The sequence below is a fragment of the Falco biarmicus genome, chromosome 3 (assembly GCF_023638135.1).
Source record: "Falco biarmicus isolate bFalBia1 chromosome 3, bFalBia1.pri, whole genome shotgun sequence".
NCBI lineage: Eukaryota > Metazoa > Chordata > Aves > Falconiformes > Falconidae > Falco > Falco biarmicus.
Window position 1 is genome coordinate 120,765,296 of NC_079290.1, and position 23,323 is coordinate 120,788,618.

Here is a 23,323-nt window from a genome sequence, read left to right on the forward strand (position 1 = left end):
GACATCTCCAAAGAAGTATCAACTCTGGGTATTTATTCTCATGTGCTGCCCTGAACAGACCAGATTCTTGATCTTCACTGTGGATGAAACATGCTCCCGTGATCTGTCTTACAATTTTTTCTCCTCAAGCACACTTCCTACTGCACCTCTGTGAAGAAGTCAGCTCCAAATCCCACTGAAATGATGGAGCATCAAATCTACAGAACTGTTTTCTCACACTTACATATTTTAATTGCTTATTTTGACTGCAGCTAGTCCTGAGCAGCAGAAGACACAGCACCATTCAGTGAGTGTGGGAACGTGCCATTATTTCCAGGCTCACGAAGCACCTTGTGTGTGCTCACATACAGCTTTCTTGAAATTAGGGGAAAATGCTGAAAAAAATTCAGTCAATTAGTAATGGATGGAAGGGAGGGGAAGTAATCTCCAAGTGGAGACCTTTCACTCTTTGGTGATAAAGCTGTGACTTTGACAGCACATTTTTGTGTCCTGATAGATGCTAAAAGCTGCTGCAGGAGCCCCAGGGACCAAGCCTGCTCTCCTGGCGACAGGGAGCTTTCCTGGCTTGCTGTGATACCAGTCACTTCCTCCATCACACCAGCTCCAAGGTGGTCCGAGAAACATGGGGGGGGATCCCTGCTGCTCTTCAGCTTTCTGTGAGAAAGTTGTTGAGAGCCTGGTAGTTACCCGAGTCCTCCAGCAGGCAGTTTGAGAACCACCACACCCTCAGGCGCGAAGTGCCTGCTTACCAGAAAGTGAGGCTGTGTCAGCTTTATCACTAGCAGAGATTTAAAGGCTGAAGAATGTGTTTATGTGAAAGCATCGATTTGCAATAATGGAACAAAGTTACAGAAATATAAAGCAATAAAACACATTCTCACATTTGCATATATAATTAAGGAATTTCCTTAACAACTCTTGTACCTCAGCTAGTCTGTAAGAGTGGCGGAAGTCTCTGCCGTGCATTTCTGAGCTGGCAAGCCCTGGAGAGCTCTTACAGATGGATATTTTCTGCTCTTATTGAAAAGTTGGTGGTATCGGTCAGAATAGTCACATTGGGAAGCCTGTCTCTATCTCCAGAGGCAATACCTGCTTCTAATGTCTTCCTTCTGAATTTCCCCCCTCATCAAAGCACTGGATACCCTGCAGTACTGTGGGCTCAGGCAAGCCTTCCAGAGGTTTTTGTTTAATACGTTCAGCTTTGGAATTCTTGTTCTATGCTCTGCCTCCTTAGAGTACCTTTAGTAATTAAGCATTCAATAATATACCTTTATTTGTGATTTACATGAATGTCTGGGAAGATCAGCACCTGAACCTACTGACAGGCTCCAAACCCAGCTTGGCTGCACGGTGCCTTCAAGACAGGGAGAGAGTCAGACACTTCAGCACCCATCAAGACAGAAAGCTCGCGTGTGCTTAGCAGTTTTGCAGGAGATGTCAGGCGTATAGCAGTCAGAAACCTGGCTCCCTCTGCGTGGCAGCCTCTCTCCTCAGAAGCCCAAGGCACAGCGTGTGGCACACAGGCTTCGTGCTGGGCTCCACCGCGTGGTGGTGATGGCTCAGCTGGCAGCCTCAAGGAGAAACTCTCTGAACTGACACCTGAAGTTCCTCCTGCAGTTGTCAGTCTCTGCCTGCACCAAGTCCAGATGTGGCGGTAAGTGACACACACAAGCCAGGGCTGGTCCCGGGCTCTGCTGGACAAGTTCACATTCACTAGGGCAAAGTTTGCCCCAGCAGCACCATTGCTCCCAGCTCCAGTACTCTGCAAATGTTCAACTTGCCCAGTATTTGCTCTCCGTTCCTGCTCAGCCCTGTTAATACCTTCTTATCTCAAGGTGAGGCCCTCCAACAGCACCCTTGTTAATGCCTCTGCAAAACTACAGTGATCTGATAGACAGATAAGGATGAAGTAAAACACATTTCCACCCCAGCAGGCATTGGTGTGCCAGCCTTGCACACACTGTCAGTCGGGCCAAGTAAAGCAGGGCACTCTGATGCAAGAACAAGCCCAGCCATACATCTGTCAATAGTGTCTGTTGATACTAAGGTATTTATTTAGTGATAATTAAAGCAATGGGCCAGACAGCCTAGAAGGACTTGCTAGTGCCCTACAAATGCCCACTTCTCTGCTTTGCCAGTGCATCTTGATCCCCACAGGCTTGAGTCCTCCCTCTGCAGACAGGCAAGTCACACTGAGAACTTCCTTCCCTTTTCCAGTCTTAGTTCCAGTTGAGCAGAGACTGGTCAGGTTGCTTTTTGGAGAAGGTGAGGCTGCAGCCCCCCCATTTTCTGTGACTGCACAATGAGCAAGCCAGCTCACATAAGATCTGAGGCTCTCTGACCTTCATTTCTTGCAGTCTTGGTGACAAACAATGAGTTGATACAGCTCTGGGTTTTGGGAAGGAGACCAATAAATCATTCACCTGCTGCTGGGAGGAAACCACAGAGTAGAGTTCATAATTTTGCATTTTTATTGAAAGTCCCACAATATTTCATGATTATATCATGATTTGTGACAGAAGGGCTTCAACTGCTCTGAATGGAATGTAAATGAAAACATCTGTAATGAGGCACCAGAAGAAATATTGGAGCAAGGGTTAGAAGAATGGCATTAATTGATTAAAAAGGGCACGATCAACAGCAATTAGACTGGTAAGCACTCAGGAATGTGTCATCTGCATAAAGACCACAGTGCGGCTGAGTCACCAGGTGAAGGATGGAAGGATGGTATCAGGTTGATAACTGGAGGATGGCAACAAGGTGCAACTTATTGTAACTCTGCCTGTTATAACAGAAGATGCTCATTAGCTGTGAACATAACTAAGACAAGGAAATGCCAACAAAGGGCAGCTTGCCTAAGATGTAAGGACGGTGAAGGACACAAGGTTTGGAGATAAAGATTACATAGCAAGAACTGTTGGTTCCTAAAGAGCACAAAAGATATGATCAAAAGCCAGTTTTTTGTTATCAATGAAGAAAAACCAAAGAGGCACTGAAGTCTTGACCACCAATAGCCCTCATCCTTCACACCACATGCAGGTGACCCTGACCAGACCCCTTGGACAGGTGTCTTGGTGCTGGGGAGTGGGAGCAAGTTAAATAATTTTTTGCTTAAAATAAATATCACCTTCCTTTTCCCTAAGGTCTCGCATTGGGTTTAGTTATGTGAGTTTCCTTCAAGGAGAAAAAAAAAATCTCACTGGGGTGAAATGGGCGTTAGCCAATAAATAAACTCGCCTGAGAAACTTTGGGGTGGAAAAACCATGATGCTGCTTGTTGAGGCTTGCTCTGTATGCCCTGTCACTGGGCCATCATCTGCTTGTACTTCAAACTGGATAGGGTGCTGAGAGAAGCTTTTAGCTCCTTGCACTCAAACACTTGATACATAACTGGAAAGAAGTGGGACCCCAACCCTCTATGTTTAACCCTTTATGATTTATCATTAAGACAGTCTCTGGTTTGTGGGTCCTTCAGGCTGGTTGTGCTGGGACAGTGATAGGACAGGGATGGTTTTCTAGTTTTCTCCATTTTTTGTGTGGAAATAGCCAGGTCTTGCTCTAGTAAGGGCAAGTAAAGTATGAATAGGAAGCTCAGAATTTGACCTAGGGCTGAGACCATCTTATTCCAGTGATGGAAGAGCAAGTGGCTTCCTGGCGCCTTCAGGGATGCAGCAAGAGAGGGCTGTCTGCCTGACTCCTGCCTTGCTCAAGGCATCAGAGCAGCAGCAGGAAGGTCCTGCTCTGCAGAAGCAGCTGAAACGGGAGCTGCCGTTCGCAGCACTGCCAACAGCACTCTTGTGGGTACGTGGTGGAAAAGTCAGTGGTTGGAAGAGTGCATTCCTTGGACTACAAGTGCTGCTGTTCTCAACTGCTTTCTTCCTCCAGAAACAGTATACATCGTCTTCAGTAGGAATCCTAATATAATCAGTTTCTCTGCAGATGCAGAAATGACTTTACTCTTCTACATTCATTTCTCTCCGGGACTCCATTTGTTACTTTCCAAAGCCTGGGTTCATTATACAAAACACATTTCACTCCTCTTCCTTCCTTATTAAGCATGAGACAAAGTGATTTATCTGTGGCTAATGCACAGGACCATACAGCCCACAGCAGGCAGACAACATCTGCACCACATGAAAAGACTGATTTTATGGTGCCTGGGGATTGCGCAAGTGTGATCAAGTTACCATGGCTTAACAAGATGCAGTGCATGCACTGAGCTGTGAAAACTGTTCATGTATGTTCGTAGCCCACAGCAAATTTGAGGCAAAGTGACTTTGCTTAACCCACCATGAAAGAAAGTGCATTTGCCACGGAGTCGGAGCATACCCACAGACAGCTACTAGCATCCCCTGGCGTGCTGTGATTTGTTGAGATAAGTCCTACTGGTTCTGATAGTCCTGGGTTCCTAAATATTGTTGCCACTTCTGAGGGTAAAGCTTTGGCATGTAGGGACTGGGGGAAGGTAGATTTTAACCCCAAAGTCACTAGGAAATGTGGAAAGTTCAGAAAGGTTAGAGTTAGCTGAGCCAGCTCCTTGCAGTGGTGGTAATGAAGAGGAACTAGATCCAGGTTTGATACCCTCCCGTGGGCCAGCTGAAGTGCTTGACCAAAGTTTCAAGCCACATGCGTTGACCCTAAGCGATGATTTGGGGATCTTTGGTGGTGTCTCTAGCTTGCCTGTGTGGTGGCTGAAGAGAATCAGTCCTTGTGGTGTCTCACAATAACTAAGGCAAAGGCAGGTCCCTGTGCCGTAATGTCCTTGCAGGGAAGAACCTTTCAGAGGAAAAACCTGGGTTGTGCAGAGCTGCAGATATTCAGGCAGAGCTAAAGTAGAGCAGAAGTTTGATTCAATATTTCAGACAAATGATGAGTTTCATATAATAGTAAATAATGCAACTGGCCAGAAGGTACAGTTATTGAAAAAAATCAGCTGATGGAGACTGGCTGTGATGGAGCTGAGTGACTGAAAGCCTTTTCCAAGGACAGAGTTCAAGAGCTATGGAGCAGCTTTCACTATAAAAGAAGTAGGGGTTAATTTGACAATTTGACAGTAGCATCCACTGAATGCAAAGAAAGGAAACTATGAGAACAGCTGCCTTTGCAGCATGCAGTTGTGTTCCCCAAGGGTAATAAGCTTAAGAGATATAATCAGATAGATCAGATCATCCTTACCTAGGGGATGTTCTTGTCAGGCAGCCTCTACTGTGCATTCCTCTGGTGTATCAGGAAGCAGTGAAATGACACCAGAATAATCTGAAGGATGGCTGGGCCAAGTCACCTATTTCATCTGGTTATTTCCAAATGGAAATGTGGAATAATGTCATGGAGACTTGCAAACATGTGTGCTATAGCACAAGATTCAGCTGAGTTACATCTCAAGTCCCAGTTCTGTCAATGGAGAGGAACTGGAGCACTGTGACCGTGACACATCCTGCAGCACAGACCTAAAATAGATCAGGTGGATCAAGGCTTGAAAGAGCCAAATTCTGTTCTCTGAGTGCAATGACCGATGCAGATGCAGATGTCTCCAGTGTAGACACACAAAATCAGGGGAAGACAAGCTCCAGCTTTGCAGAGCTGCTCCTCCATTCAGTCCACACCTGAACAATTGGTCAGGAGCAAAATAATAATTCTCAGCTTGGCACCTAGTTCCTGTTAGAGTGACACAGGAGAATCAGGGACTCTCTTGGCATAAACGGCTGACAGAGCCAGACAGAGCAGCTCAAATAGCAAATGTACCTAGTAAACTTTCAGACTCATCATGTCAAGCAAACAGCTTCTTTTCCTTGTCTCTTCAACCCAAGAACAGTTTCAGGATGAGGCTCACTCCTCACATGCCACATGTGAAGATTGGTAGGAGACACAACTGTGACCAACATTCATCATGACACCAAGGCAAGAAACACTCAATGTTTCTTAGAGGTCTCCAACCTTTAAAATGCATTATCACAGATGAAGTTGTTCGTAACCTTCTTGATATCCACAGAGTTAGCTGTGAAGCCTGCTACAGGTTTGCAGATGGGCTAAATAAATGTGCATTCATGCACTGTGGACATCATAGGGTCTGCTTACACACAACCTGATACCTGCACATATCATGATTTTGTTTGCTTCTACAAATCATGGAAAAAAACTCATATGTCTGGAAAGTGAGATTCCTGTCTTCATAAGGATTCAGGGTTTGAACTGCAGAGGGTGTGTAAAGGATACCATTGTCTTCCCGAAGTGCACTTTAATCTGTGTGCCTTCCAGCACAGTATGCATTGCAGCTTTGCAGTGTTGAAGCGTACACTGGCTTGCAGGCTCCTGTAGACTCTACAGAAAATGCACCCAACATTTTGCAGTGAATTTGCGTATGTTTTACCAAGAGCCACACTGCTAGAGCAGATTGATATAATAAAAGCGTTTTGGCCAGTGTAGAAAGAGCTGCAGACCGTGCTATGCTGAAATTCACAGATCCATTCAATTCTTTGGCCAGCTGCTACATTACGGTGGTTTCTCCTGTTGTAAGTGCAAGTAGGGTTCAAGCAGAGTTTCCCCCTTCAGTAAGTCACTCAGCTTCCCCTGTGTCCTGTGGACTGACTGATTTTGGCCATGCAGTAGCTCCAGATGCATTTGAAGAATCAGTCAAGGCAAGAAATTATTTTGCCTTGGGTCTTTGCTGCAGATCCATCCATTCCCTGTACTACGTCTTTAAGACCTGTTCCTGAAATGTGGAAGTACTGCCCCACTGTCCCCTTCAAAGAGCTACTGTCCTTGTTGTGGGGGTATTCCTGCCTCCCACCGCAGCCTCACACTCATCCTGCTGCTGGGAAATTGCATTGAGGACCAAAGGCAGCTCCAGGATGTGTAGCTGGAAAGTGAATGCGGGCAATTCCCAGTGCCTGCCCTGCAAGCTGCCCTCCTTGAGCACTGGGAGGGTGTGGTGGGGATTGCGAAGTGCAGCTGACAGAGCGGGGAGTGGCAGCAGGCTTGTCAGAGCTGTCTATATTTAGGTCCCCGCACGTTGGAACAAGAAAGCAGGAGGTCCTCTTGTTCTCCCCTTCCACCTGAGTTTGCCTGGCAGCGGTGTCTATCAAGCCTGAACTCATTTTATAGCTCTATTTAAACTTCTCCAGCCTTGCAAGCTGACAGTGCATCCTCATGAGGTACCTCAGATGAATTTCTAACATCTGCTCATTAAAGCCCTGTCTGTGTGTGTCTGTCTCAGAGGCAAGCTGCCTGTTTTGCTGCGGGTGCCATACTTCAAACTACATCTCTGAGCTAAAGATTGCTCATTAGTCTGCCTGGTCCAGCACCTTATTTCTGGTACTGGCCAGGGCCACAGCAAGAGGCCACAAACTTACTGGTCAATGGGTCAGTGGTGCCATGGAAAGGGATCTTTCTGTCTTAATCCTGCACTGATGAGCTCTTCCCCAGAGCAGAAGGGGACGTTCCCTCAGGCAGTCACCTTTGCCTTTAGCTCAGCTCTTCCACCTGCAGATGTTTCACAGACTGCAGCTCTGCAGGTGTCCAGCCCTCTGAAATGGGCCACAGTCAGTGATTCAGATCTCACACTGGGTCACCTCCCTCCCAGCTGCGGCTCTCGAATATGTCCTCTTTCTCTAAACCTCTCACCAGCAGCTCCTCCATCTCTCCTTCCTGTTGGACTGGTTTTGTTAGGTGTCTGACAGCAATCCCACTGTCCTCCTCCCAGTCACTCATGAGCACTATCAGTCGACCATGAATTCAGTGCCTCTGCCAGTGTACGGTCCATAAAAATCAGTACACAGCTACGCCTCGGTGCAAGGTTTGCTGTGCTGGTATCCATCTCCCATCTCCTTAGAGGCTGTGGGATCTTAATGGCAAAGGTCAATGCATTAATCCAGCTCCAATGCAACACAAGCTTGACAGAATTACAATATTTAATTTCTCATCACACTTCACAAAAAAAGTTTTGGTTTCTCTCTAATCCTTTAAGTAACCTCTAGTTACTTCCACTCTCATGTTATAAAAAGCATTAACCTTTTGGAGTCCTACTTTTCCATCTCTCTTTATTTCTCCCTTCCTCTTACTTTTATGGCAGTGTGATAAACAAATCTGAATACTCTTCTCTGGACAACGATGCTGACATTTTCCAAATTATATCTTGAGTGTGGTGTTGTTACCATCACTTCAACCTTTAATCACATCTTAGTTTTCCCACTGTTAACTTCCAAAATGGGAACCACCGAGTCCATTCAAGGGGCTTGTGATAAAACCTGGAAAGCTCTGAACACAGAGTAAAGTTTGGCAGTTAAAGGTCCACACTGAAAGGAGCTTCTGATTGACGACCTCTCCATTGTCTGTGATATGCAAAAGTCTGAAGTTCTGTTCACAAAAATGTTTTTGCTTTCACTGTTGAGTTGCACAGTAATTATACCTCACAGCTCTTGTTCTCCCTTGACCTGTTTCTGATGAACCTGCACTAGAATACGGTCAGTCCAAGTCATAACGGTCTATTGTAGGAACTGAAGAGATATCAAGGACAGTTCATGTGATGCTCCCCACAACTGTTTACCTTCACTTGCCAAAGATCTGTAATTCCCAAACTGTTGCTCACAGCCCTGCCCAACTGGGATGTTTCTTCTGCTCTCACCCTTCACCCTGAGCAGATCAGAGACCTAAGCCCTGCAGTGCTGGACAGGGCATTAACACGCTCCTGGGGCAGGACTTCCAGGCTATTAAAGGAAACTGGAGGAACATCAAGACTGCAAACTCCAAACATTTGCTTGTTTGAGAAAGCTTGTGGGTGAAATCTTGTGAGAAAGATTGGAGCAGGCTGGGGAAAGGCTTCAGATCTGTTCCCCACATATCAAAGCATTAGAATCAGCAATAGGAGAGCAAATGGCAGTGAAGGCAAGTCTTGCTCTTTGGTGATTTAGAGGACAGCCGGTCAGGGGGCTGTTAAAGTGTGGTGTCCTCATGTCTACTGCAGCACTGAGAAATCAGCAATGATGCTTTCATCTGCAGGCCAGGTCTGAGGTGCCCTGTGCAGGCTGGCACACAGCTGAGCTTTTGCTCAGTCTGGAGCTTCTTCTACCTGCCTGGGAAGAAGCATAACGTTTTCCAAAAGAATGCTTTGCCTTTTCCTTTCCCATGCTGGGAGCTGAAGAGGAATCCACTGTCTCCCCCATCTGTCTGGTTCCCAAACATGAAAGCATCTGCCTCCATCGATTTTTCCCCTATCCTACATAAAGTCTCTTCACTCTTTTGTGTGCAGTGAACTCAAGTCCTAGGCTGACCGTCCAGTTCTCCCACCCTTAAAAGTCAGCTTTTAACTATAATTAGTTTTCAGACTATACCCAGAACTGAGTCTTGCTTCTGCCAAGGGCACCCTAATTAAGCTGTTTCTCTACTGAGTGCAGTTCACTCCCCTTTGGCACGCAATGCATGATTACAGTTAATTTGCTGCTTTTCCAAACTACCACAAGAAATAGAGTTTTCAGGAAAAAAAAGGGCCCAGACTCTACTCCCAGTGCCCTGAATGAAACAAATTATGAAAACAGTCAGTATCATGGCATCCTTCAGTTTCTTCCAGTAACTGATCTCCTCTGCAGCATCTTTGTCAGTGTCTTCAGCCCCCTTAGACCTCAAGCTCTTGCTGATCCAAGGCACTGCAGGAACTGCCTCCTCTAGCTGGCTGACTCTGAAAGCTGTGAATGAGACCTGGTGGAACTGCGGCGGCGAGAGGGCACACAGGTGTGTGAGCCAGGCTGCATGCAGCTGAGCCAGGGCAGCCCTGGCTGCAAAGCCCACCCAAGCTACACAGGTAGCTATACTTCAACTAACTCAGAAGATGCAGTTTCAGCCTCGGTGACAGGACATTGCTCTGAACGACCACGACAGACAACATGACACCCAGCAAAGACAACGAGGGAACCCAAATCATTCCAACAATTAGCCAATAATGACAATTAAATGTTTCTAGAATACTATTCAAGGTTTCTGATGTATGTCACTGTTTTTTCTCATTCTGGATTGATATGGCTTCTGGGCCAGAATACAGCTGCTACTGAACAGGACACAGATAATCTACACAGTTCAGGAAAAGAGAAATAAACCTGGAGCTAGATCTCCCACTGATATCAAAAGGCAGAATGTCTTTTCCGGCTCCGCTACTTCGTGCTGTTGTTTCAGAAGTGCAGGCTGGCCCTGGCTCCCAGCAGAGCCTTGGGGCAGGGTTGTCAGACAGATATAGTAACCTCTGCTGGAATTCAGGATAACACTAATTCAGTACCCTTATGTAAAAAATATAGCCAGGGGTCTGCAGAGACCATAACCCTTCAAAGACTCTTTCCAGATCCAAAATACATTGACTTAGTTCTGACTCACAGACCAACATGCCAGAACGCAGTGTCTCGCCCTGCAGCATCACAGCTTCCCTTGGTGGTCTCCCATGTGGTCCTGGCTAGCCTGTGGGAGCTGACACACAGATACTTAGTGGGAAAACCTCTCCCATTCATCCCATGGGGCTGCTCTGTGCAGCTCTCTGTGTGACCATAGAGCTTCCCTCACATAGCTGCAGCTTGCATGAACCTACAGAGACTTCTCCCGAGTCAGATCTCTTGTGTCCACAGCGATCCTGGCACAAAGCACCACGTCTGATGGCCTTATGCAATGTCCTTCTTTCAAACTGCGGGTTTAGGGTAAAAAGAGAAGCGAGCCAAAGCCCACCCCCTCAGACACCATCTGGCCCCAGTGTAGCTCTTTGCAGGCACTGTCTCTACTGGTGGCTTGGGAACATCTGGACAGCAGCCTTTCCCAGCAGAGATCCCAGTTCAGGCAGGGAATTCCACCCACCTTTTTTCTACTTACTGGCATCTTTGCTGGGTGTCTTCTTGAAACATTCCAGGTTTACATATTCATATCTCACAACAGGACATATTGTGAGGCGTGAAGCAGACTATTGCTGCTGGATTCAAATATCCTTCTGTTCTTCAGCTTTGGGATAGGTCTTGCACAAATGTAAATACCACTACCACAAGGTGTAGTACCTCTTAAAGGGTGATTCGCTGAGCTGCCACAGCTCTCAGGGGTTACCCCAGCCCAGGGTTACCTACCTTCTGTCACAAAGAAACATTTCTCAAAAGCACAGAGCGAGAGGGAGCGGAGACACTGGCCACACAGTGCACGAGGTTACTGCACAGCTCCTGGACTCTGCAGAGCAAAATATTCAGCCTTGTTGTCTAGATCAATGGATTATAATGCACACCTGCCTACCTGGGATATCGGTCTGAACATTCTAAGTAAATTCTGCAGCAGGTAGGGAAATACATGGAGTTCCAGCTGTTTTGCAAAACTGGTCACTTTTTGGAGTTGTTAAAGCTGTGGGAAGGTGTAAATCCTATAGAAAGAAACAGAAGGCCACGGTGCAAGGGAGGCAAAGGTAGCAATACATCTATTTATTATACAATTCCTAGGTGATAAAATGCATTTATCTCCCTTTTTTTTTCCCTGGACTTTGCCCTGCAAGCCTTCTCCAGGGCAGACTTCCAAAGCCCCAGAGCAACTTAACTCAGTTAAAGCTTTTTATCAAAACTAACATTTCTTTCCTTCCTGAAGACATTATTGCTCAGAGTAAACGACACATGTCTGATAGACTGTGACTTTTCAGAGGTAAGAACAAGAACCCGGAAAGGGAGATTTGGCACTTCACTGATGAAGAGTCTGTATTTCCCTTGTGATTACCATGTACCTGAGCATTTAATATGGTCTTGTCACCTACTGCATCTCAGCAGCTCCCCTTTTTTAAAATGAATGCACCTCTTTGTTAACCATGACTTGCTGCTCATACTCAAAGGTTTCCATCTCCCAGACATTAGGCATCTAATGTTAGATCAAAATCCTGAATCTTAGACCAAAATCACCCTGCAGCAATCAAAATCAGGTTACTTGAAATCACAAAGGTGGTAGAAAAAGGAAAACACTGGACTCTCCACAGCCATAGGTATCTCTTTGATTTCTGGGACCTTTTCCTATTAGAGAAGCATTATTCAATGCCAAAATTATTTGAAACAGCTCAAAGCCTGCCCTCTTCACATGGCTTGGGGCACCAGGGGAGCAGGGATGGGAGAGAATAGCTGTGGGAAGATGCAGGTGTCTGACAAGTCCAGTGTCCTTTTTAAGCCCAGCTTTAGGACAGAGGCATTGTGTGCTCCCAGTAACGCTATGCGGCTGGGAGGGACACCAGGGACGAACCCTGGAGAGGCTGCGGGGGAAGCTCCAGCACTTGGGGCAATTTCTCCCCCATCCCCAGCTGATGAAAGGAGGTGCATGGCATCACCATCAGGGCAGCAGGGACAGGCTCAGTGACTCCATACCAGAGAAGGCAGCCAGCATTATGATGAAAATATCTTCTCAGTTCTGTTTGAATGGTCCGCATAACACCAGTGAATCTAATTATTTGTCCCTTCTAGACTTTGCCACATGCAAAACCTACTCTGCTGCAGCCAGAGATATCAAAGAGGGTGAGCTTGGGAGCATGACAAAGGGTCACCCTGGTACCACCCAATCTCTCTGTGCAGCCCCACACCAAATCCAGGGCAGAAACTCGGTAGGTGCCAAGTTGCAGGCACTGTGTGAGAGCCAGCGTGAGAGAGAGCAGCCGTGGCAGCTAGAGTTTGTCCTGCATTGGTCCTCCACGGATCTGCAGGTTGGGGCCAAGCAAGAGCCCTGAAAGGATGCTCAGAAGAAATAACCAGTTCTTGTTCTGCAGGGATGTTGGCTCGGGCTTCACATGCAGATGATCTCCCTGCTAGACGATACTGAGACTGAGCCACAGTGTGGTACCAGAGGCCCCATGCTGGCAGGAGAGCTGTTTCTCTGGCAAAAAAAAATGGATAACCAGGTTCTCCTGATGGACTTCAGTTCTGTTGACAGCAATTAGTCTCGGTGTGTCTGGACCAGACTGACAAACTGCAGGTTTCTTTCCCTGAATGCCCCGGCTTATTCAGAGGGTACAGCATCCTCTCTCCTGCTGTCATAAGCCTAGCAAGATGTGCTCCATTTTCTGTGATGGGTAAAAAGATCCCTTGATATGCAAAAGCTAGTATTTAAACCTAAGAAAACCAATTAGACATCCAGGTCTTATTGGATTAGTTGGAGCTACATATCTGATCCCCAAGGCAGTTTCATTGATTTTAGCCCAGATAGCCAAGAGCTTTGAAGTACAAGTTTCATGGAAACGTGGAAGAGCCACAACATGCTCCTGCATGGCCTCAGGACTGCTCAGCGGGACACACGGATTAATGAGCAGCATCCTGAGCTGAAGGAATGGCACAATGAACCTGTTCACAAATCACCATCCAGCATGTTTTTAGCACGATCCTTTTTTCTTAACAACCCAATCCCTTTCTAGTTCACACATGAAAACATGACCTACTGTGAGACCAAGTCAAAAGGTACTTAAGCATCTGACGCCTACTCCTCAATTCACAGACAGTGTTGATTGACAATTTTAATGTTTGGGCACCTAAATCCACACAAAACCCAGCCCGTTTGCCCTCCTGCTGGACAGGTCAAGCCCTCTCCACTGCAAAACATGTCTCTTCTTCAGTTTAAATTGCCTCCAGTCTGCACTAGTTTTACTCTGTATCTCTGTCTTCTTTGATCTTAATTTATTTTTTCCTTCCCAATATCTCTGAGGTAAGAGATGAGGTTGACTGACCCTAAAGTCTAAACCTCTGCTGCTTCAGACCAAGGGAACTACACTTCATGTGAGCATGCATGGGCCTCTGAGCCACAGTTGCACCTTTGCTACAAACTGGAGCTGCCAGTACCACCAGACCCAACAGAGGAGGTGTATTTCCAGGAGACACAGTGCAGAGCTGCTCTTCTCCAGATCAGCTGTGAAACCAACAAGCCACCATGACTCACATATGCTCACTAAAGATGTTGCATTTCCCAACAGCAGAGGCAGCAGACTCCACTGCAGACAGTTCCTTTCTTAGCTACAAGCATCCTACTTTAAGTGAGTCCCATAACAATGATATTTCATTTTCCCAACATGTTTCACAACCATCCTGCATTCTGTTACCCACCTGTTGTCCTCTCCCAAGAGAGCTTTCTTCTTGGTGTTCAAAAAAAGAGTTCTCTAGCATCCTTAACAAGGGTGGTTTGATCTTTAATTGGAAAACATCTTTGCAGTGGTTGGGTACAGTAACTGCCTGGAAAGAACCCAAGTATTTTTCTAAAAAAACTATCTTCACAATCAGAAGAACAGTCTTCTGAACAGCGCTAGTGCCCTAGGAAGTTAGGGCCAATGACAGAATTCACTAAGGTGCTAAGCCAGTCTTGTCGACCTTCAGCAAGAAGGAGCTTCTTGATGTAGGTACTTCGAAGTAGCTGCCCCCCCCCAGTCCACAGCAGCTGGACACTTAAACTCTTCTGGGAATCTGGACCACAGATCCTGCATCATTGTAGAAAATGAGATTCTGGTGCCTTTATCACTTGCTAATCTTTGAAAATGTTACTTTCCCATTTCCAAGTTTCCTTAAAGGATTCTGCATTAAGAACAGGGCTTGCTGACACATTCTCTGCTTTTCTCCTCCACTTAATGTTGCTTAGACACATGGCGAACACTCAGCTTTGGTGCTAGTACTTTCGTTTTTACATTGAAGTGGACCTTTTTACAATGGAGAGGTTAAAAACTTTCTTATGTAAACAGATCATTCTTCAAGGAAACCCCTTCTTGTTCCAGAAATAATTCCAGGGTAGAAGAGTAAAAAACTTAATTTGCACCCCTAGGGCTCTGCTCAGCCACCCGACCCTACACACTGTCCTTTTCAGTTTTCCAGGCAGCACACAGACACGCACATGCACCACCACAGATGCCTACCACATGCTGTCAGCCATCTGAGCTCCATCTTAGGTGCTGTGTCCATCACCTCTGGTCTACCTATATGCTCCTTATAGTTAGATGGACAAATAAGGTTTAAATGGATGTAAGGGTTTAAGTGGGAGAAGCTATGGAGATTTAGCTATGGCAGAAAATCGTTTTTCATCATCATGCTGTCAAACAGCTTTTATTATTCATATGAGGGGAAATGAGAACAATGCAAAGTGCATTTGTGGGCTCTGAACAAGGGCACTGGTTCTTGGCCTTGGCAGCTCCCGTGCCTCTTGTGCAGCCTCCATCTCCCAACATGGAAAAGCAACTAATGAAGCAGCAAGGGGATCAAGCAGCATGCAGTGCCCTGGTGCTGAATCAAAGGCCTGCTCATTTCCCTTTCCCCTTTTCACAAGTGGAATTCGGAACCGTTGGTGATTAACCCTGGGTTAAGCCAAAAACAGGAGCAAGAAAAACAAGGGCAGCCCAGGAGAAGAGCTGGCATTGATCCCCCTCTGTGTTTGTTTGGTGGTGTTAGATTTCCTGCTCTCTCTGAAGTGCATCGGTAAGCCAGGATGCCAGAGGACCAGAGGGAGCTAAAGTTTGCTGAAGAAAGGACCAGGTACCTGCAATGAGCCACAACAATCAGAGCTGGCGTCTGTTCTTCGTGAGCTCAGCATTTGACCACAAGCATGATTTTCTTAGGCTTACGAATACCTAATTTTTCCTGAAATACGAAAGGGACTCCTAATTCAAAAGCGCTGAGGAAGAGGAGATGCTCAGGCATGTGTACACAGACAGGCAGGTGACAGGTTGCTCTGATGTTCTCCATGTGTCTCACCTGTTCTCTCTTGAAGCAAAATTTTTACAAAAGGCAAGACAGATGCAGAGCAAATAAAGGATTTTGCCCAAAGTCAGCTGCACCATCTGAGAGAGGATGTAACAGAAAGCAGACCTTGTGAAGGCAACGAAGGACTGCCTTTAAATTAATCGAAGACTGAAGATCAGTCTGAATATTCTAAGCGTCTTCTAATTTACTACCTCTTTTTATAACATTTTGCAAGGAGTAGTGGCTGCTTAATAAAAGTTAAAACGAGCAAAGGAAACTGCTGAGGAAATCTGAATTGTCAGTGTCAGATGGGGCAGGCGATAGGAGTGTCCATAAGTGCTTGTAGTTTCTCAGGACCCTCATAGCTCTTTCAGGAACACCTGAAAAGCCCAAAATGTTTCCAGAGAAGAGAAATCTGGAAAGCTAAAACCCCTTTGTGTCAAAGGTGGACTTTTGTGACCTGCTTCCTGGTTTTAATCCTGAAGGGGGATATGGTTATATCATCTGCTTCAAACCTTCTTCTTGTAACTGCCCTGCAGCATTTCAGCGAGGCAATTAATTTCAGGAGGAATTACCCAACCCTTAATTTTTCTGAGCAATTATCAGCTCAGGTACCAGCCAGGAATCGGAGTGTTCTTAGCTCCGATGATGGCTGGGTACAAGTAGCTGCAGACTCCTCTGCGATGCTGCAATTTACCAGGAAGTCTCCTGCGGTATCTGTCTTGAGATGCCTTCACCTGATGAGTGTGCCCAGATAGCAATCACAACCTCTCCCATGTATTTAAACGGGCAGTTTTGATGAATGCTGCAAGTTTTGCTCTCTCTCAGCTTTCTGTTTGGGGAAGTAGTGCAAAGGGCTTGGGCTGCAGAACGAGCTCAGCCTTCCTGCTTGCGAGGCACAGCCAGCAGAAGCAAAGCTGGAAGGGGCAGAGAGATCTTGGGGATCTGCACCGAGGTTTGTTCCTCTGTGCAGGTACCGCTGATGGTTGTTGCTGCTTTTCTGTGCCTTCCACTCCTCCACCTGTATATAACTAAACTTAATACTCTTTGCAACACTGTTTTCTTAACCCACAAGGGTGTTCCTACCCCTCTGTGTTAAGACCATTAAATTGCTGGCCAATGCCTGTCTAGGTGCCTTGTCAGCTGGGTGCTTGAGGATGGGTGGTGAAATCTCTGGCCTTCCAAGAAGACAAGAGTGCTTGCATACCATGAATACGTGAGCGATAAAGAGCCACATATTATCACCATAGCACAGATCAGCCCTTCACTTCTCCTGGTCCACACAGGAAAGAGGCCGGGCACTCAGCACTAAGCACTGCTGGGATCGTCTCTCCTTGCTGAGCTCCAGCTCTTTCTGCATGAACCTCCATGCCCCCAGCTCACAGCGGCCCCTCTGCACCCCGGTCCTCTCCACCCCACTCCAGAGGAGGCTCCTTGGATGCTGCTGGGAAAGGGACCTGGAGCCTTCTGCCGCTCCTCTCCACTGATGGTTGATGCATGAGTGACTTTCACCCCACCCAGCCAAGCACAGCATACCTTTTTCCAGTGTCCCCAGCCAGCACCGGCCAGGTCCTACCTGGAAGTCCCTGAGATGTGTTTGCTGTCAGCACGTCTCAGCAGCCACTCACCAGCTGGTTTTATATTAATGCACTAACTAATAAAGTGGGTGAGTAGACTGTTGGTTCTTCAGGGCAGGGCCATGTTTCTAGCTGGGTTTAAGGCGCCGTGTTTAGTTACAATGCTCTATAAAGGGTTTGCTGTGATAAGGGACACTGTGAGACTAGATGAAGGCGACAAAGCATTTCCTTGTCACAGCATTGGGCACTCCCTGCCACTAGCTGCCTGCTCTGCTGGAGCAGCGTTTGGCCCTATCCCTGAGGTGACTGTTCAGGGTAAATCCCTGTGGTTATTTCTGAGTCTGCAAGTCCGCGTGGGAAATAGGATCAGCTGCAGGGAAAGGGGCTGCAAACCAGCCCTTGGCCAGGCCACTGCACTGTGTGTCTCCCTCCCAGCAGAGCCCTGCCATGCAGGCTGGGCCAGCAGGTGCCAGAGGAACCCGGCAGTATTACAGGTTTTGTTAAATATTGACATCCAGTTTACAGTGGATGGGTGGAAGCAGCTAGGTGATGAAGCAGAGCGGGGGATTACCTTCTGACTACTGTAGCGAGCAGGTACAAGGGGACAGCCAGCGTGTAGGTGCAGTGGCCAGCAAGAACATCTCTGAAATGAGTGACCCAGATTTTGGAAAGAATTTTTTTCCTGGATGCAGCTGAATATTGACTTACCCAAACTGAACTGAAGTACAGTGAACTCAGAACTTCAGCGAACCACTTGGCCACTCCAGGAATAACCCTGGACACAGCCAGGAGGCTGCAGCATCATCCCGAGACCTTCATTTTGCACACAGACTAGCAAAGCTAATGATGAATCCTCTAGATCCACAGAAAAATATGGCCCTGTCTTACATGACAGCGATGCGAATGGAAGATGAGCTGCTCTCTATCAGTCTGGGAGATGATATTTTTACAATTTGCAGTTCCTCACTGAGCAGGTGGGCGTGGTAGTCGCCTATAGATGTGATGTTAGTTATGGGCAGACAGAAGAGAAATGGTAGCCTGATAAAAATCACTTGGTAGTACAGTGGAGTTAATAAATGCATAAAGCAACCAGATTTAGGGATATAGCTTATCTGCTTATGCTTGTTTCTGGTACTGGCATGAACACAGTGTGGCTGAGTGATGCTTTTTACCAGACTTGACTCCTGATTACTTTTTAGCCCTACATGGCTTCACTGAGGATGCCAGGACTTTTGTCATGAGCTCAATATTTCTGGGGGCCAGTCTGAACCCCAGCTTCAAGAACACTAGATGTTTTTACCTGTGGATGCCAAGCATGTCAAGGTGCTGCTTTGGAGTCTGAAGGCAGGTTAAACCTCTCGCGTAGATACAAACAGTGCTATCACCAGCTGCCAGTTACATGACTGACTTCTGCAAAAAGCAGCATGGGCCTTGTTTGATTTCCTTGGCTCTCATTCAGAGGTGATGGAAAGATGATGGAGAAGCTTGAACCAAACCCCACTGAAGCAGAGGTTGTGTTGGAGAAGGCATTCTTTTTATTACTAGTAATTCCAGGGGCCTCTGTGCTCTCCACGTACCCTGTGCTGTCTGCTTGGGAGAAAAGCTTTCCAGATCTTCCCGTGCTACAAGATGAACCCATCACCCCTGCAGTTTGGTGGAGCACTCCTGCATACTTCAAAAATATTGTGGACTCTGCTATTAGAGAAAAATATCTGCGGATCCAAATCTGTCCATACACGAGGGGTGGCTTCATCCCACCTGCTTTGGAGATGGATGGAGCAGTTGCCTGTGTTTGAACATCTCTCTCACACCCCGGGGGCAGGCTGAGGTTCAGGTAACACTGAGTGATCTGTAGCCATCAAGAAACTGGTACGTGGTGAGTAATCCTTGTGTATGAGCTTTATCACAAGGCAGCATCCTCAGCCTCCTTGCTACCTCTGCCCAATGCCATGCAGATGCAGACAGCAAACTCTCCAGGGTGCAGAGCCCTATTCCACAGGGGATTTGAATCATCTTTCTGGGTGGGAACAGGCAGCCTGCAGCCTGTTCTGAGCCTCTGTGTTTACATGGGAATAACAATTGTAATGGCAGCTCCACCAAGAACAAGAGTGACACCTGAGCTCCTGGCAAGAGCCGTTATAAACTGCTGCTGATTTCTGGGAAGTCAAGTGAAGCCGGAACCCATCCGGCCAAAATTTTTTTTTCTTCTTTTTTTTTTTTTCTTTTAGCTAAGGAGATTGTGGGAAAGAAATCGGACATTTTCACAATGAAAAGCATACCCCTCATCACCCCACCTCAACCCCCCAAAAATCGTTGGTTTGGTTTTGCTTTTTTTGTCTAATATATTTCAGTGTTGAGGTTTGTCTTTTCTTGTAGACAAATCTTTCCAGGCTGACAGGGAGTGTTCCAGGAGTGCTTCACCACAGAGAAGTTCACTGATCGAAAGGTCTGCACACATCTCCTCTTCGGGTCTGAGTTTACCCAGAGCCCAGCGAAGCAGGGTGAGGGCTGCGGAGCCCCACGGCACCAACCAGCCAGGCTGCACCATGAGCTGCTCCTCTGGTGGGCAGGTGGGACAGTGACTGGGGGGGGTCCTGCAGTTTTGACAGCTTATTGCCCTGGCACGTTTGAGGCTACTGACTTCCAGACCCAGGGGAGCCATGGAAGGGGGTGCATGGCTCCCAGAGGAAGGACAGAAACTAGGCAGTGTGTGTGTGTTGCAACTGTAATTCTGTTATTACTCTTACAGTGACTTGTTCTGCAAGTGCTCTAACTGCTTTAAAATGCTTTCTACAATAGTTAGACCTAGACTAATGATGATTCTTCAGTTCACAGAGCTCGAGAAAGACACTCCCCCATAGGTACTTAGTGCTGGACATCAGAGAAGCCTCACTGTCGCCCGAGAAGGCAAGGAGAAAGCTGGCGGACAGATGACCCCCTGTATTCAGAGGGCTCTGGAGGTATCGGTCCCACTCCCATCACTGCTCTGGACTGGAAGCCTTTGCAGGCCATTCATTTTTCCTTTGTCCAGACCTGGGAACACAAAAGCACCAAGCTGTCAAGGCTTATTGTATGGATGTGGACTGGAGCACGCCTGAAGGACTTTACATTGCTTAAGCCAGCTTGGAAAGCACTGGCGGTGCTTCTGTCTCCATTTTTCCTCCATCAAACAGGAAAATTCCTTCACTGCTAAACATGAATGACATAGAACAAATGTCCTCGTGTTTATGCAGTGCTGAATTATTACAATGATAGGAATGTTTAATTATTCTGGGCCAAGTCTTTGCCTAGAGGCGAAGTGGAGCCAGGCAACCTTAATACCAGTTTATGCCACAGTTTGGAAGCACTTCTTAAACACCGAAGCACAATACTACTGAAAGGTTAGTGCAGTTTTTTTCTATTTAAAAAAAAAAAAAAAAAGTGGCTTGAGGTGTGACAAAGCTTTCATAAAAGATGTTTCTTACTTTTGCCAGGTTACAGAGCTGTCTGGAAGAGTCTGAAAATTAATTTTCAATCAAGGAAAACTGAAGCAGGGAGAAATGGGGAAGGAGGTGGTGAGAGAAACATGATTATTTGCCCTGTTTCTAGATCAGCACTGCCAAATTCATAGGGTGTTATGTAATTAGCACACTATCTGAGTGCCCTAATCATGACAGCACGTGCTTTCTTGCCATACCTCAGGCAGTATTGCAAGTTTTTATTCATTCATACCATATTTAAAATCGGTAACTTAGAAGGTTTTTTGAGAAATGCGGAGGGACAGAAGGAGGGACAAAATCTGGGCTTTTTTTTGTTGCCGTTTGCAGGTGAGTTTTCTCTCTCTCCCCTGGCTCCCTTCTAAGTTTCCCAGATGTTGGTGCTTGGCTGCAGCACAGACGCTCTGTGGCTTTGCTGCTGGCTAAACCTGTGGTTTGTAGTGTGCCTGTGTTAATTAGGACACAGGGTTTGGGGGTTTTGTTGGATGTGAAGAGTGCTCCTGCGATACCATCCCTGCCTCAAGAGCTTGCCAATATTTTTATAGATACTATAGTTTATTCTTTGCTTGAGTCATCCACACAGAAAAATATGTATGACAACAATTTCCTCTCAGCCCTTCCCATTTTCCCTGGTAACATCAGGTCCCTAATGCAGTGAGCTTCCCATGTGGCAATTACTGGGGATAACAGAGATAAGCATCATCAAGGAATATGAAGTAACCCAACCAGATTTCCCAGCGTTCAAATCTCAGGACCTTGAGCTGTGGATTTTGAAATCCCCTTTTTTCAAGGTTACTTTCACGCTGTTTAATAAACTCTTATCTTGTAAACTATAATAAGGTTTCAGACCTTAATCTGGTGAGATTATGGGGAGTGGGGGGTTGGTTGATGTTTTTCAGCATTTTAGTACCCCAGGGACAGAACATCCAGGACCAAACTCGGAGATATAATGAAGTGATGAAAACTGAAGCATAGTGCAGAGCAGACTGAATCCACTTGCTGGTGGTTCGCCTGGCCTCCCCCAGCACCCAGCCTGGCTGGAGCTGAGCATCATTCTTCCTCCTGGCTCCGCTCCCACAGGCACTCCTGGAGGAGGCAGCACAGTCCCTATATTGCGCCTTGGAGAGCACCAGCAGTCACACCTGCAAGGCACTTTCTCAACATTTTCCCCAAGCCATGCAGGGGGAAAGCAGTTTCCCCAGGCAGTGTTTTTAAAGATACATACATTGTAATTCTGCTTTAGAAAACAGGGGTTTCACAGGAAGATATTTTTTTAAAAGAGATAAATGTCCTTATATTAGCTGGCTGAAGCCTTTGCATGGACAACCCACATTCATTAAGGCACATCAGCTCTGGGAATGGTATTTTTGACCAGGGAAATAATAGCTGAAAAACAGGAATCAGCCCCACACTGTGATTGCTTCCTTGGAATTAGACAAATCTGGGTGGTATTCCCAATCTAATGTGAGGAAGGGGGTTGAGCCTTTGTCCTTGAAATCAGCAAAAGTCGCTGTCAACAAAACTGTTCCCCATTTATGGGAATAGGCAAGAAGGACAATCTATACATGGAAAATGTTTCTATGTGAGGTCTGAGTTGAAACAGATATTTTCAGTGTGAAAACCTCAACAACTACTCAGAGCTGCTTTCTGAGGCATCTAACACAGCTTTCCTCTCTTCAGTTCTCTTTCCTTGGTCCCGCTCTCCTAGAAGCTGCCTCTGCTGGTTCTGTTGCTCCTGCTGGTGGGGAAAGACTCACAAATTCACACATGGAGCCACTGCTCACGCAGAAATTGTACACATGGGGTTAAGTTCCCAAAATCAGTTCAGAACTAGGATTTCCACCATTTATTTCCCCAAATCAGGGAACATTGTAAGACCTTCCAAAAGTTCCACATGAGCTGCATAAGCACCAATTTTTTCTTACTCTGCGAAGTTCCATCTGAGGTGGGAGAAAGCAGTTATTTAAACCCATGAAGCATCCACTAAAGGTGCATCCTACTGAAACTGGGACAAGGAAAAGGCATTGCAACCGGTAGAGAAAAGGCCTGGGCTTTCAAAGCACGTGAGGGCAGAGTTTCATGCCCAGTTGAGCTCAGGTCCTGTTTTAGATGTTGTCATAAGGAACCAGCATCTAACCTGGGTGATGCTGGTGATTACACTATTAGAAATAAACACTTCCTCCCTGTTTAGACTGTAACAGCCTGGTTTCTCTTCTGCACTACACTGTAAAGCACCTAGCATGATCGGACTTAAAACTAATAAGAACTTAACAATGAGTAATAAAACTTAATGAGATTAAACGAGGACAGCCGTTGCAAGCCAGCCAGACTGTGCACACAGGAACTTTCTTTGGGCAATGCATTTTTTCCCCAAAAGTGAGAAGGAAAGCCTTCACCCTCATCAGAGATGCCAGAGGCTGAAGAATTTGTGGCCTACCCTGGCTCCTGTGCAGCCAGCCCAAGGGGCAGATATCTGAACCTCTGCCACTATTGCTCTCCTCAATTAATTCCTGAAAGCTCCACAGTTATCAGAGATATGGGTGTGTATGTGTGTGCTGGAAATACAGCCTCTTTTGTTTAGTCTCAGAGAA